This window comes from Delphinus delphis, chromosome 18 (assembly GCF_949987515.2).
Source record: "Delphinus delphis chromosome 18, mDelDel1.2, whole genome shotgun sequence".
Taxonomy (NCBI): Eukaryota; Metazoa; Chordata; class Mammalia; order Artiodactyla; family Delphinidae; genus Delphinus; species Delphinus delphis.
This window is the reverse complement of record NC_082700.1, coordinates 16341201-16354329: the sequence shown is the minus strand read 5'-3', so window position 1 is coordinate 16354329 and position 13129 is coordinate 16341201. Positions and strand designations below refer to the sequence as shown.

At 39.2% G+C, this 13129-nt stretch overlaps 1 protein-coding gene across 3 annotated transcripts in view; it reads left to right on the top strand.

Annotated features, from left to right (window-relative positions):
• Positions 1–13129, top strand: part of FAM124A (family with sequence similarity 124 member A) — a 111164-nt gene that overhangs the window by 84637 nt on the left and 13398 nt on the right. The window lies entirely within an intron of this gene.

Sequence of the window (13129 nt, the reverse complement as noted above, 5' to 3'; positions counted from 1 at the left end):
TATCACCATGAACCCTGGCATGGTGACCCACAATCTGGAGGGCTCTCACAACTCCAAGCCTCTCCCTGAGGAGCAAAGGGTTTGAACCTCAACTTTTAAGGCCTGCACCTGAGAGACAATTACCTCTAACTTTGAGAACATCTAGCTTTGAAAGCCATTGGGGCTTGTTCCCTTGAGACCCAGAAGGTGATTGATAGTGATCTGGGAAACAGTTTTTGAAGGGCTAGGTAGAATCACTCACCCCAGGGCCCAGAGCAGAGGCAGCCAACTAAAACGTACCCAGTCTTCCTGTTAAAGAAGCCAACTTGCTAAGCTTAAAGCTTCAGCCCGAGGGGCAGGCATCTAATTTAATACATATCCAGGGACTTACACACTCTCCAAAACAGAGGCGAGCAGGTGCCATCTTTACAGTCTCCCTTGCTCCAAGCCGCTGGCATCTCCCAGAAAGGAGCTTGTGTACTCCTCTCATGTCCTGCTTTTTGCAGCTGCCACCCAGGGGACACCCCTTGATCACCTGGCTCTGGTGGACAGCAGGGCTTACACTCACAGGTACCACAGGATTGTAACAAATAGAGAAGACTTCTTAACCACCTAACCCCAGGGTACAGCAGAGAAGCAACAGACTTGAAAGTCCCAATCCTTCTATACAAGAAGCCTCTTACCTTCATAGCTGTGGCCTGTGGGCCAGGCTTCTTTCTAACACACACACATAGAGGGTGACTACAATTCTCTCCAGAGACCAGGGAAGCTGGCAAGTGTCATCTTCATGCTTTCCATCTTCCCAGCCCCAAGTCGCCAGTGTCTCTGAGAAAGGAGCTTGTGTAATATCTGGTGACCCAGCTTTTGTGGCTGCCACCCTGAGGACACATCCTTTGACAGACTGGCTCTTGCAGCCAGTGAGGCATGTGTTCACAGGTTCAATGGGACAGGAGCAAACAAAGAAACAGTTCTTAACTGGCTGTCACCCCAAGGCTCAGCACAGAGGGAGAAGACAGATTCTCCTCTCTGGGACACCGACAGATCTAGGAACACCCTCCCTTCTTGGAGCCACTAAGAATAAAGTAGCCTGCTTAAACAAACACAAAGGTTTGAGAGAGAACCAACTAGGGCAGGGTTGAACAATAATTTTATCTATTACATGAGGCCACTACTTCAGACTGGGAGAGGTGGCTGATTTCTCTAGTGCATACATACCAACATGGAAAGTCAAAGAAACAGAAGAATATATTCCAAATGGAAGAACAAGATAAAAATCTCAGAAAAAAACCTTAGTGAAATACAGATAAGTAATTTACCTGATGAAGAGTTCAAAATAATGGTCCTAAAGATGCTCATGAGTTCAGGAGAACATCTGATGAACAAAGTGAGAACTTCAACAAAAGATAGAAAATATAAGAAAGTACCAATGTAAGTCACAGAGCTGAAGAATATAATAACTGATGTGAAAAATATACTAGAGGGGTTTAACAACAGACTAGAGGAAGCAAGAGAAAGGGTTAGTAAACTTGAAGACAAGGTACTGGAATTCATCAAATCAGAGAAAGAAAAAAAACGAAAAAGAGTGAAGATAGATTAAGGGACACCATCAAGCAGACCAACATTTGCATTATAAGGGTCCCAGAAAGAGGAGAGAGAGAGAAACAGGCAGAAAACTCATTTTAAATAATAGCTGAAAATATTCCTATCCTGGGGAAAGAAACAGACATCCAGGTCCAAGAATGCAGAGAATTCCAAATAAGATAAACCCAAAGAGACCCGCACTAAGACATATTACATGTAGTTAAAGTGTCAAATTTAAATGCAAGGAGAGAATCAAAATCAGCAAGAGAAAAACAATTTACATACAAGGGAACCCTCATAAGACTATCAGCAGATTTTTTCAGGAGAAACTTTGCCTGCCAGAAGGAAGTAGCATGATATTTTTAAAGTGCTGAAAGAAAAAACTGCAAACCAAGAGTATGCTAATGAGCAAAGCTGTCCTTCAGAATTGAGTTGATGTTTGTTAAGTCAAATCATTTTGCTATACACCTTAAACGTATATAGTAATGTATGTCAATTATATCTCAATAAAACTGGGGAGGGGGGGAGAAATACAGGAGAGAGAAAGGGTTTTCCAGATGATCAAAAGCTAAAGGAGTTCAACATCACAAGACTGGCCTTATGAGAAATATTAAAGGTACTTTTTAAAGCTGAAACAAAAGTATGCTAATTAGTAACAGAAAAACATGAAAGTATAAATCTTACTGGTAAAGGTAAATTTATAGTAAAATTCAGTATAATCTAATGTTGTAAAGGTGATGGGTTAATCACTTATAAAGCTAGCATAACGGTTAAAAGACAAAAGTGGTAACAATAAATGTAACTACAATAATTTGCTAATGGATACACAAGATAAAAAGGTGTAAACTGTGACATCAAAATGTGAAAATGTAGAGCTTTCAAAGTTAAGTTGTTATCAATTTAAAATAGACTATTATAAATATAAGTTGTTTTTTGTAAGCCTCATGGTACCCCAAAGCAAAAACCCATAGTATATACACAAAATATAAAGAGAATGTAATCTAAGCATGCTAATGCAGGAAATTATCAAATTCCAAAGGAAGAGAGCAAGAAAAGAAGGAGTAGAGGAATTACAAAACAGCCAGAAAACAGTGAACAGAATGGCAATAAGTACATACCTGTTAATAATCACTTTAAATGTAAATGAACTGAATGCTCCAATCAAAAGACATAAAGTGGCTAAGTAGATTAAAAAAACAAGATACATCTATATGCTGCCTACAAGATACTTCAGATGTAGGAATACACATAGTTTGAAAGTGAAAGGATGGAAAAAGATATTCCATGCAAATAAAAGACAAAAGAAAGCTGGGGTAGGTATACTTATATCAGACAAAATAGACTTTAAGAAAAAGACTAATTAGAGACAAGGTCATTTTGTAATGATAAAGGGATTAATCGAACAAAAGGATATAACATTTGAAAATAGCTATGCACCCAACATAGGAGCACCTAAATATATAAAGCAAATACTAACAAACATAAAGAAATATACAACAATACAGTATTAATAGAGGACTTCATGTTCACCAATGGTTCGATCATTCAGACAGAAAATCAATAAGGAAACATTAGCCTTAATGACATGTCAGACCAGAGAACTTAACAGATATATACAGAACATTCCATCAAAAAGCAACAGAATATATATTCTTAAGCACACATGAATATTCTCCAGGATACATCATATGTTAGGCCACAAAACAAATCTTAATAAGTTTAAGATGACTAAAAATACATTAACTGTCTTTTCCAACCACAATGTTAGAAACTTGAAGTTAATTACAAGAAGAAAACTGGACAATTCACAAGTATATGAAGACTAAACAACATGCTACTGAACAACCAATGGGTCAAAGAAGAAATTAAAAAACAAATACTTTGAGACAATAAAAATGGAAATGCAACATCCAAACTTATGGGATATAACAAGAGAATTTCTTGCTATAGAGGGGAGTTCATAGTGATAGATGACTACATCAAGAAACAAAAAAGATCTCAACCTATCTCTATACCTCAAGTAACTAGAAAAAGAACAAAGAAGCTCAAATTTAGTGGAAGGATGGAGATAACAGATCACAGTGGAAATAAATGAAATAGAGACAAAAAATAGAAAAGATTAACAAAACTAAGAGCCAATTCTTTGAGAAGACAACAAAATTGACAGATCTTTAGCTAGACTCATCAAGAAAAGGAGAGGACTCAAGTCAGAAATGAAAGAGGAAAGATTAAAATGGATAACACATAAATACAAAGGATCATAAAGGACAACTATGAACAATTAGGTGCGAACAAATTGAACAGCCTAGAAGAAATGGATAAATTCCTAGGAACATACAACCTACAATGACTGAATCACTGAACAAATAGAAAATCTGAACAGACTGATTACTAGTAAGGAGACTGAATTAGTAATCAATAGTCTCCTAACAAAACTCCAGAGTCAGATGGCTTCACTAGTGAATTCTACCAAACATTTAAAGAAAAAGTTAATGCCAATCCTTCCCAAACTCTATCAAAAAAAGAAACAGAAGAGGAGGGAACACTTCCAAACTCATTTTACAAGGTCAGCATTATCCTGAAACCAAATCCAGACAAGGATGCCATAAGAAAAGAAAACTACAGGTCAATATCCCTGATGAACATAGATGCAAAAATCCTCAACAAAATATTAGCAAATTAATTCAGCAAATTAATTCAACAATACATTAAAAGGATTGTACACCATGTTCAAGTGGGATTTATTCCTCGGATGCAAGGATGGTTTGACATCTGCAAATCAATTGGTGTGATACACCACATTATCAAAATGGAAGATAAAAATCATAATCTTATCTCAATAGATGCAGAAAAAGCATTTGACAAAATTCAACACTCATTTATGAAAAAAACTTTCAACATATTGGGTATACACGGAACATACCTCAACATGATAAAGGCCACATATGACAAGCCGACAGCTAACTCAGTGGTGAAAAGCTTTACCTTTATGAGGGGAAACAAGATAAGGATTCCAACTCTCACCACTTTTATTCTATGTATTATTGCAAGTTCTAGCCAGGGCAGTTAGGCAAGAAAAAGTTATAAAAGCCTTCCAAGTCAGAAAGACGGAAGTATTCTAAGAACTCATTTATGACTAAGGATGTTAACCATTTGTCATGCAGTGTAAATGAAATGCCATATTTTACTGCCATCAATTTACTATGGTGTTTTGTATTTTGGTTTTGTATTAAAATATAATCATGTTGTGTTTTTTTTAAAAAAAGGAGTAAAACTGTCACTATGTACAGATGAAATGCTATTATATAGAGAAAATCCAAAAGCCTGTGCTATAAAACTATTTGAATAAATTCAGTGAAGTTGTAGGATATAAAAATCAATATATCACTGATGAACATAGATGCAAAAATCCTCAACAAAATACTAGCAAACAGAATCCAACAGCACATTAAAAGGATCATACACCATGATCAAGTGGGGTTTATTCCAGGAATGCAAGGATTCTCCAATATATGCAAAGCAATCAATGTGATAAACCATATTAATAAATTGAAGGAGAAAAACCATATGATCATCTCAATAGATGCAGAGAAAGCTTTTGACAAAATTCAACACCCATTTATGATAAAAACCCTGCAGAAAGTAGGCACAGAGGGAACTTTCCTCAACATAATAAAGGCCATATATGACAAACCCACAGCCAACATCATTCTCAATGGTGAAAAACTGAAAGCATTTCCACTAAGATCAGGAACAAGACAAGGTTGCCCACTCTCACCACTCTTATTCAACATAGTTTTGAAAGTTTTAGCCACAGCAATCAGAGAAGAAAAGGAAATAAAAGGAATCCAAATCAGAAAAGAAGCTGTCATTGTTTGCAGATGACATACTATACATAGAGAATCCTAAATATATTAAAAATCTGTTTTGTTTCTATACACTAATAGCAAACTATCAGAAAAAGAAATTTTAAAAAAACACCATTTACAATTGCATCAAAAGAATAAAATACATAGGAATAAATTTATCCAAGAAGATCAGTGATATATACATTGAAAACTATAAGACTTTGGAGGGAGGAATCAAGATGGCAGAAGAGTAGGAGGTGGAGCTTACCTCCTCCCACAAATACATCAGAAAACACCTACAAGTGGAATGATTCACACAGAACATCTACTGAACGCTGGCAGAAGACCTCAGACTTCCAAAAGTCCAAGAAAACCTCCACATAACCAGGCAGGACAAAAGAAAAAAAAAAAGAGAGTTGGGGGGAGCTTTCCAAGATGGAGGGAGAGTAGGAGAACGTGGAGTTCATCTCTCCCTACAAACACATCAAGAATACATCTACAAATGGAACAATTCTCACAGAGCACTTGCTGAACACTAGCAGAGGACCTCAGACACCTAAAAGGACAAGAAAGATCCCCACATGACTGGGTAGGATGAAAGAAATAAGGTAAAAGGAAGAGGAGAGGAAGCAGGATGCAACCTGCACCCCTGGCAGGGAACTGAAAGAGAGGTTCCCGCATCTGGGGAAGCCCCCTCACCACCTGGAAGATCAGCTGGGACAGAAGGGAGCCTCAGGGGCTTGGAGGAGAGCCCAGCAACTGGTCTGTGATAGGACAGAGTGAGACCTACACAGATGGTCCATGCCACAGTCCTACATGCCCCAGCCTGAGACAGGTGTCCGCCAGTACACATGGGGGCTGGATGGTGGAATGTGGGGTTTGGAGAGCAGACCCGGGGGGAGACCATTGTTGGCTGTAAGGAGACAGCCTGTGAGGACAGGAGTAAGGAGCTCCGCAACTGGGAATGCTCGTGGAGGAAGCCTGGACCACCACAACAGAGAAGTACCATGGTTGAGTGACATGCAAAGGGCAGGGCCACCATCACATCCTCTCTCCTCACACACCAGCCCCTGCCTCCACAGGCACTAGGGAGGGCTCCACCAGAGCCAGCTCACACGCCCCTGCCATCACCTCCCCTGCAACCCCCGTGCAAGCCTGGGTGACCCGCTCACCCTGCTTGCCACCTGATGAGCTTGCATGTTCCAGTCCCTACCCTAGCACCCTCCCACCTAGGCAGCCTGCTCGCCCCAATCACTGCCTCAGCTCCTTCCTGCCTGATAGGCTCATGTGCTCCGGCAACCTCTGGAGCAGACTCCAGTGGGAAGAACATATGCACAGGTAGGGCTGAAACCACACCTGAGCCCCAGGGGCCGTGTGACTAAGGAAGAAGAGCTGAAATTGCTCTTCAAGGCTGCACGAACCACAGAGTTACATCTCTGCTGGCAGCTTCCTAAATTCAGCACCTGTGAAACATCTGAAAGGACAACAAGCTCTCCTGCAGCTGGGATGGGTCTGGCTTCAGCAGCTGTGGGCTTTGTGGGCACATACATGTGGGAGTTGGTCCAGGCCAGAGTCTGAGCTGCCTCTATAGCTCCCACAGCAGGTCTAGGTGCATGACTACTGCAGTCCTGGGACCTGACCTCAGTGTATCTGTGCCAGTGATCTGCTGAAAACACCTCAGAGTCACCAGGGCCAGTTGCCAGCATCCCCACAGATAAGGGCAGACTGAGAGCAGTGCCAACAATAGTGTACTTTGTGAGTCCACACAATGGGCAAAAGGGGGCACAACAGAGCACATTCACAGGTGAACAGCTCCAGAGCAGGAATACTCAGTGGCTTGTCTCCCAGTGGGAGTGCTCCAGTCCCACCTGCCTCACAGCGCAGATCAGAAACACAGCTAAGAAACAGATCTGGGGGCCTCTACTCCAAAAACTAGGGAGCAGACCCTGCCCCTGACAGGGCAGTGACAACCACAGAGCAAAGGGGAGGCCCCGCTCAATATCCAGTGCAGGCTCTGGTCACCACAACACCAATCAAACCCCCTGTCAAGGGGATAATGGCAAAGCCTCTGAACCAGCCTCACCCACCAGGGGTCAGACACCAGAAACAAGGAATTACGATCCTGGAGCCTGTGGAAAGATGACCACAAACACAGTAAGTCTGACAAAATGAAAAGACAAAGAAATACGTTGCAGACAAAGGAGCAAGATAAAAACCTACAAGAACAACTAAATGAAGAGAAGGCAATCTATCTGAAAAAGAATTCGGAGTAATGATAGTAAAGATGATCCAAGATTTCAGAAAAAGAATGGAGGTGCAGATCAAGAAGAAACAAAAAACGTTTAACAAAGACCTAGAAGAACTAAAGAACAAACAGAGATGAACAATACAATAACTGAAATGAAAAATACACTAGAAGGAATCAACAGCAGAATAACTGAGGCAGAAGAATGGATAAGTGACCTAGAAGACAGAATGGTGGAAATCTCTGCCATGGAACAGAATAAAGAATGAAAAGAAAAGAGGACAGTCTCTCAGACCTCTGGGACAACACTAAATGCACCAACATTTGAATTATAGGGGTCCCAGAAGAAGAAGAGAAAAAGAAAGGGTCTGAGAAAAAATTTGAAGAGATTATAGTCGAAAACTTCCCTAACATGGGAAAGGAAATAGTCACCCAAGTCTAGAAAGTGCAGAGTCCCATACAAGATAAACCCAAGGAGGAAAACGCCAAAACACATATTAATCAAACTAACAAAAATTAAACACAAAGAAAAAATATTAAAAGCAGCAAGGGAAAAGCAACAAATACAAGGGAATTCCCATAAGGTTATCAGCTGATTTTTCAGCAGAAATTCTGCAGGTCGGAAGGGAGTGGCATGATATATTTTAAGTGATGAAAGGGAAAAACCTGCAACCAAGACTACTTTACCCAGCAAGGCTCTCATTCAGATTCAGCAAAGAAATCAAAACTTTACAGACAAGCAAAAGCTAAGAGAATTTAGCACCACCCAACCAGCTTTACAACAAATGCTAAAGGAACTTTTCTAGGCAGGAAACACAAGAGAAGAGAACAAAAGAGGAAGGGAAGAAAAACGACCTACAGAAACAAATCCAATGATCTATATTTCTGTTTTTGTGCCAGTACCATACTGTCTTGATTACTGTAGCTTTGTAGTATAGTCTGAAGTCAGGGAGCCTAATTCCTCCAGCTCCATTTTTCTTTCTCAAGATTGCTTTGGCTATTCTGGGTCTTTTGTGTTTCGATAAAAATTGTGAAATTTTTTGTTCTAGTTCTGTGAAAAATGCCAGTGGTAGTTTGATAGGGATTGCATTGAATCTGTAGATTGCTTTGGGTAGTATAGTCATTTTCACAATGTTGATTCTTCCAATCCAAGAACATGGTATATCTCTCCATCTATTTGTATCATCTTTAATTTCTTTCATCAGTGTCTTATAATTTTCTGCATACAGGTCTTTTGTCTCCTTAGGTAGGTTTATTCCTAGGTATCTTATTCTTTTTGTTGCAATGGTAAATGGGAGTGTTGTCTTAATTTCATTTTCAGATTTTACATCATTAGTGTATAGGAATGCAGCCTCTTCAATAAGTGGTGCTGGGAAAACTGGACAGCTACATGTAAAAGAATGAAATTAGAACACTCCCTAACACCATACACAAAAATAAACTCAAAATGGATTAAAGACCTACATGGAAGGCCAGACACTATCAAACTCTTAGAGGAAAACATAGGCAGGACACTCTATGACATAAATCACAGCAAGATCGTTTTTGACCCACCTCCTAGAGAAATGGAAATAAAAACAAAAATAAACAAATGGGACCTACTGAAACTTAAAAGCTTTTGCACAACAAAGGAAACCATAAACAAGATGAAAAGACAGCCCTCAGAGTGGGAAAAAATATTTGCAAATGAAGCAGCCGACAAAGGATTAATCTCCAAAATTTACAAGCAGCTCATGCAGCTCAATATCTAAAAAACAAACAACCCAATCCAAAAATGGGCAGAAGACCTAAATAGACATTTCTCCAAAGAAGCATACAGATTACCAACAAACACATGAAAGAATGCTCAACCTCATTAATCATTAGAGAAATAGAAATCAAAACTACAATGAGATATCATCTCACACCAGTCAGAATGGCCATGATGAAAAAATCTACAAACAATAAATGCAGGAGAGGGTGTGGAGAAAAGGGAACTCTCTTGCACTGTTGGTGGGAATGTAAATTGATACAGCCACTATGGAGAACAGCATGGAGGTTCCTTAAAAAACTAAAAATAGAACTAGCATATGACCCAGCAGTACCACTACTGGACATATACCCTGAGAAAACCATAACTCAGAGAGTCATGTACCACAATGTTCACTGCAGCTCTATTTACAATAGCCAGGACATGGAAGCAACCTAAGTGTCCATTGACAGATGAATGGATAAAGAAGATGTGGCACATATATACAATGGAATATTACTCAGGCATAAAACGAAACAAAGTTGAGTTATTTGTAGTGAGGTGAATGGATTTAGAGTCTCACAGAGTGAAGTAAGTCAGAAAGAGAAAAATAAATGCTGTATGCTAACACATATATATGGAATCTAAAAAAAAAAAAAAAGGTCATGAAGAACCTATGGGTAAGACAGGAATAAAGATGCAGACCTACTAGGGAATGGACTTGAGGATATGGGAAAGGGGAAGGGGAAGCTGGGACAAAGTGAGAGAGTGGCACAGTCATAGATACACTACCAAATGTAAAACAGATAGCTAGTGGGAAGCAGCCACATAGCACAGGGAGATCAGCTTGGTGCTTTGTGACCACCTAGAGGGGTGGGATAGGGAGTGTGGGAGGGAGGGAGATGCAAGAGGGAAGAGATATGGGGATATATGTACATGTATAACTGATTCACTTTGTTATAAAGCAGAAACTAACACACCACTGTAAAGCAATTATACTCCAATAAAGATGTTTAAAAAAACAAACCCAAAACGGTTAACAAAATGGCAATAGGAAAATACATATTTATAATTACCTTAAATGTAAATGGATTAAGTGCTCCAACCAAAAGATACAGACTGGCTGAATGGATACAAAAACAAAACCTGTATATATGCTGTCTACAAGAGACCCACTTCAGACCTAAGGACACATACAGACAAAGTAAGGGGATGAAGAAAGATATTCCATGCAAATGGAAATCAAAAGAAAGCTGGAGTAGTAATACTCATATCAGACAAAATAGACTTTAAAGACTGTTACAAGAGATAAGGAAGGACACTACGTAATGTTCAAGGGATCAATCCAAGAAGAAGATATAACAATTGTAAATATATGTGCACCCAACATAGGAGTACCTTACTATATACGGGAAATGCTAACAGCCATAAAAGGAGAAATTGACAGTAAAACAATAATAGTGGGGGACTTTAATACCCCACTTGTACCAATGGACAGATCATCCAGACAGAAAATTAATAAGGAAACATAAGCCTTAAATGACACATTAGACCAGATGGACTTAATTGATATTTATAGGACAGTCCATCCCAAAGCAGCAGAATACACTTTCTTCTCAAGTGTACACAGAACATTCCCCAGGATAGATCACATCCTGGATCAGAAATCAAGCTTCAGTAAATTTAAGAAAATTGAAATCATGTCAAGCATCCTTTCCAACCACAATGCTATGAGATAAGAAATCAATTACAGGGAAAAAACTGCAAAAAACAAAAACACGTGGAGGCTAAACAATATGTTACTAAATAACCAGTGGATCACTGAAGAAATCAAAGAGGAAATCAGAAAATACCTAGAGACAAGTGATAATGAAAACACAATGATCCAAAACCTATGGGGGCTTCCCTGGTGGTGCAGTGGTTGAGAGTCCACCTGCCGATGCAGGGGACACGGGTTCGTGCCCCGGTCTGGGAAGATCCCACATGCCACAGAGCGGCTGGGCCCGTGAGCCATGGCCACTGAGCCTGCGCGTCCGGAGCCTGTGCTCCGCAACAGGAGAGGCCACAACAGTGAGAGGCCCGTGTACCACAAAAAAAAAAAAAAAAAAAAAAAAGCCTATGGGACACAGCAAAAGCAGTTCTAAGAGGGGAGTTTATAGCAATACAGTCTTACCTCAAGAAATAAGAAAAATCTCTAACAACCTAACCTTAAACCTAAAGCAACTAGAGAAAGAAGCACAAACAAATCCCAAAATTAGTAGAAGGAAAGAAATCGTAAGATCAGAGCAGAAATCAATGAATTAGAGATAAAGAAAACAATAGCAAAGATCAAAAAAACTAAAAGCTGCTTCTTTGAGAAGATGAACAATATTAATAAACCTTTAGCCATACCCATCAGGAAAAAGAGGGAGAGGACTCAAATCAATAAAATTAGAAATGAAAAAGGAGAAGTTACAATGGACACCATTGGATCATAAGAGACACCAAAGGACACCAAAGGATCATAAGAGATTACTACAAGCAACTATATGCCAATAAAATGGACAAATTCTTAGAAGGGTACAACCTTCCAAGACTGAACCAGGAAGAAATAGAAAATATGAACAGACGAATCACAAGGAATGAAATTGAAACTGTGATAAAAGTCTTCCAACAAAAAAAAGTCCAGGACCAGATGGCTTCACAGATGAATTCTATCAAACATTTAGAGAAGAGTTAACAACTACCCTTCTGAAACTCTTCCCAAAAATTGCAGGGGAAGGAATACTCCCAAGGTCATTCTATGAGGCCACCATCACCCTGATACCAAAACCAGACAAAAATGTCACAAAGAAAGAAAACTACAGGCCAATATCACTGATGACTATAAATGCAAAAATCCTCAACAAAATACTAGCAAACAGAATCCAACAGCACATTAAAAGGATCATACACCATGATCAAGTGGGGTTTACCCCAGGAATGTAAGGATTCTTCAATATACGCAAATCAATCAATGTGATACACCATATTAACAAACTGAAGGATAAAAGCCATATGATCATCTCAATAGATGCAGAAAAAGCTTTCGACAAAATTCAACACCCATTTATGATAAAAACCCTCCAGAAAGTAGGCATAGAGGGAACTTTCCTCAACATAATAAAGGCCATATATGACAAACCCACAGCCAACATCATCCTCAGTGGTGAAAAACTGAAAGCATTTCCACTAAGATCAGGAACAAGACAAGGTTGCCCACTCTCACCAGTATTATTCAACATAGTTTTGGAAGTTTTAGCCACAGCAATCAGAGAAGAAAAAGAAATAAAAAGAAACCAAGTCGGAAAAGAAAAAGCTGTCACTGTTTGCAGATGACATGATATTATACGTAGAGAATCCTAAAGATGCTACCAGAAAGCTTACACCATATACAAAAATCAACTCAAAATGGATGAAAGCCTTGAACACAAGGCTTGAAACCGTAAAACTCCTAGAAGAAAACATAGGTGGTACGCTCCTTGAGATTGTTTTTGGTGTCAAATTGAAATTATCATCACCAAGACCAAAGGCAAAAGAAGCAAAAAATAAACAAGTGGGACTACATCAAACTAAAAATCTTTTGTACAGCAAAGGAAACCATCAACAAAATGAAAAGGCCACCTACCAAATGGAAGAAAATATTATAAAGAATTCATACAACTCAATAGTAAAAAAGCAGACAACTTGATTAAAAAGTGGGCTGAAAGTCTGAATAGACATTGTTCC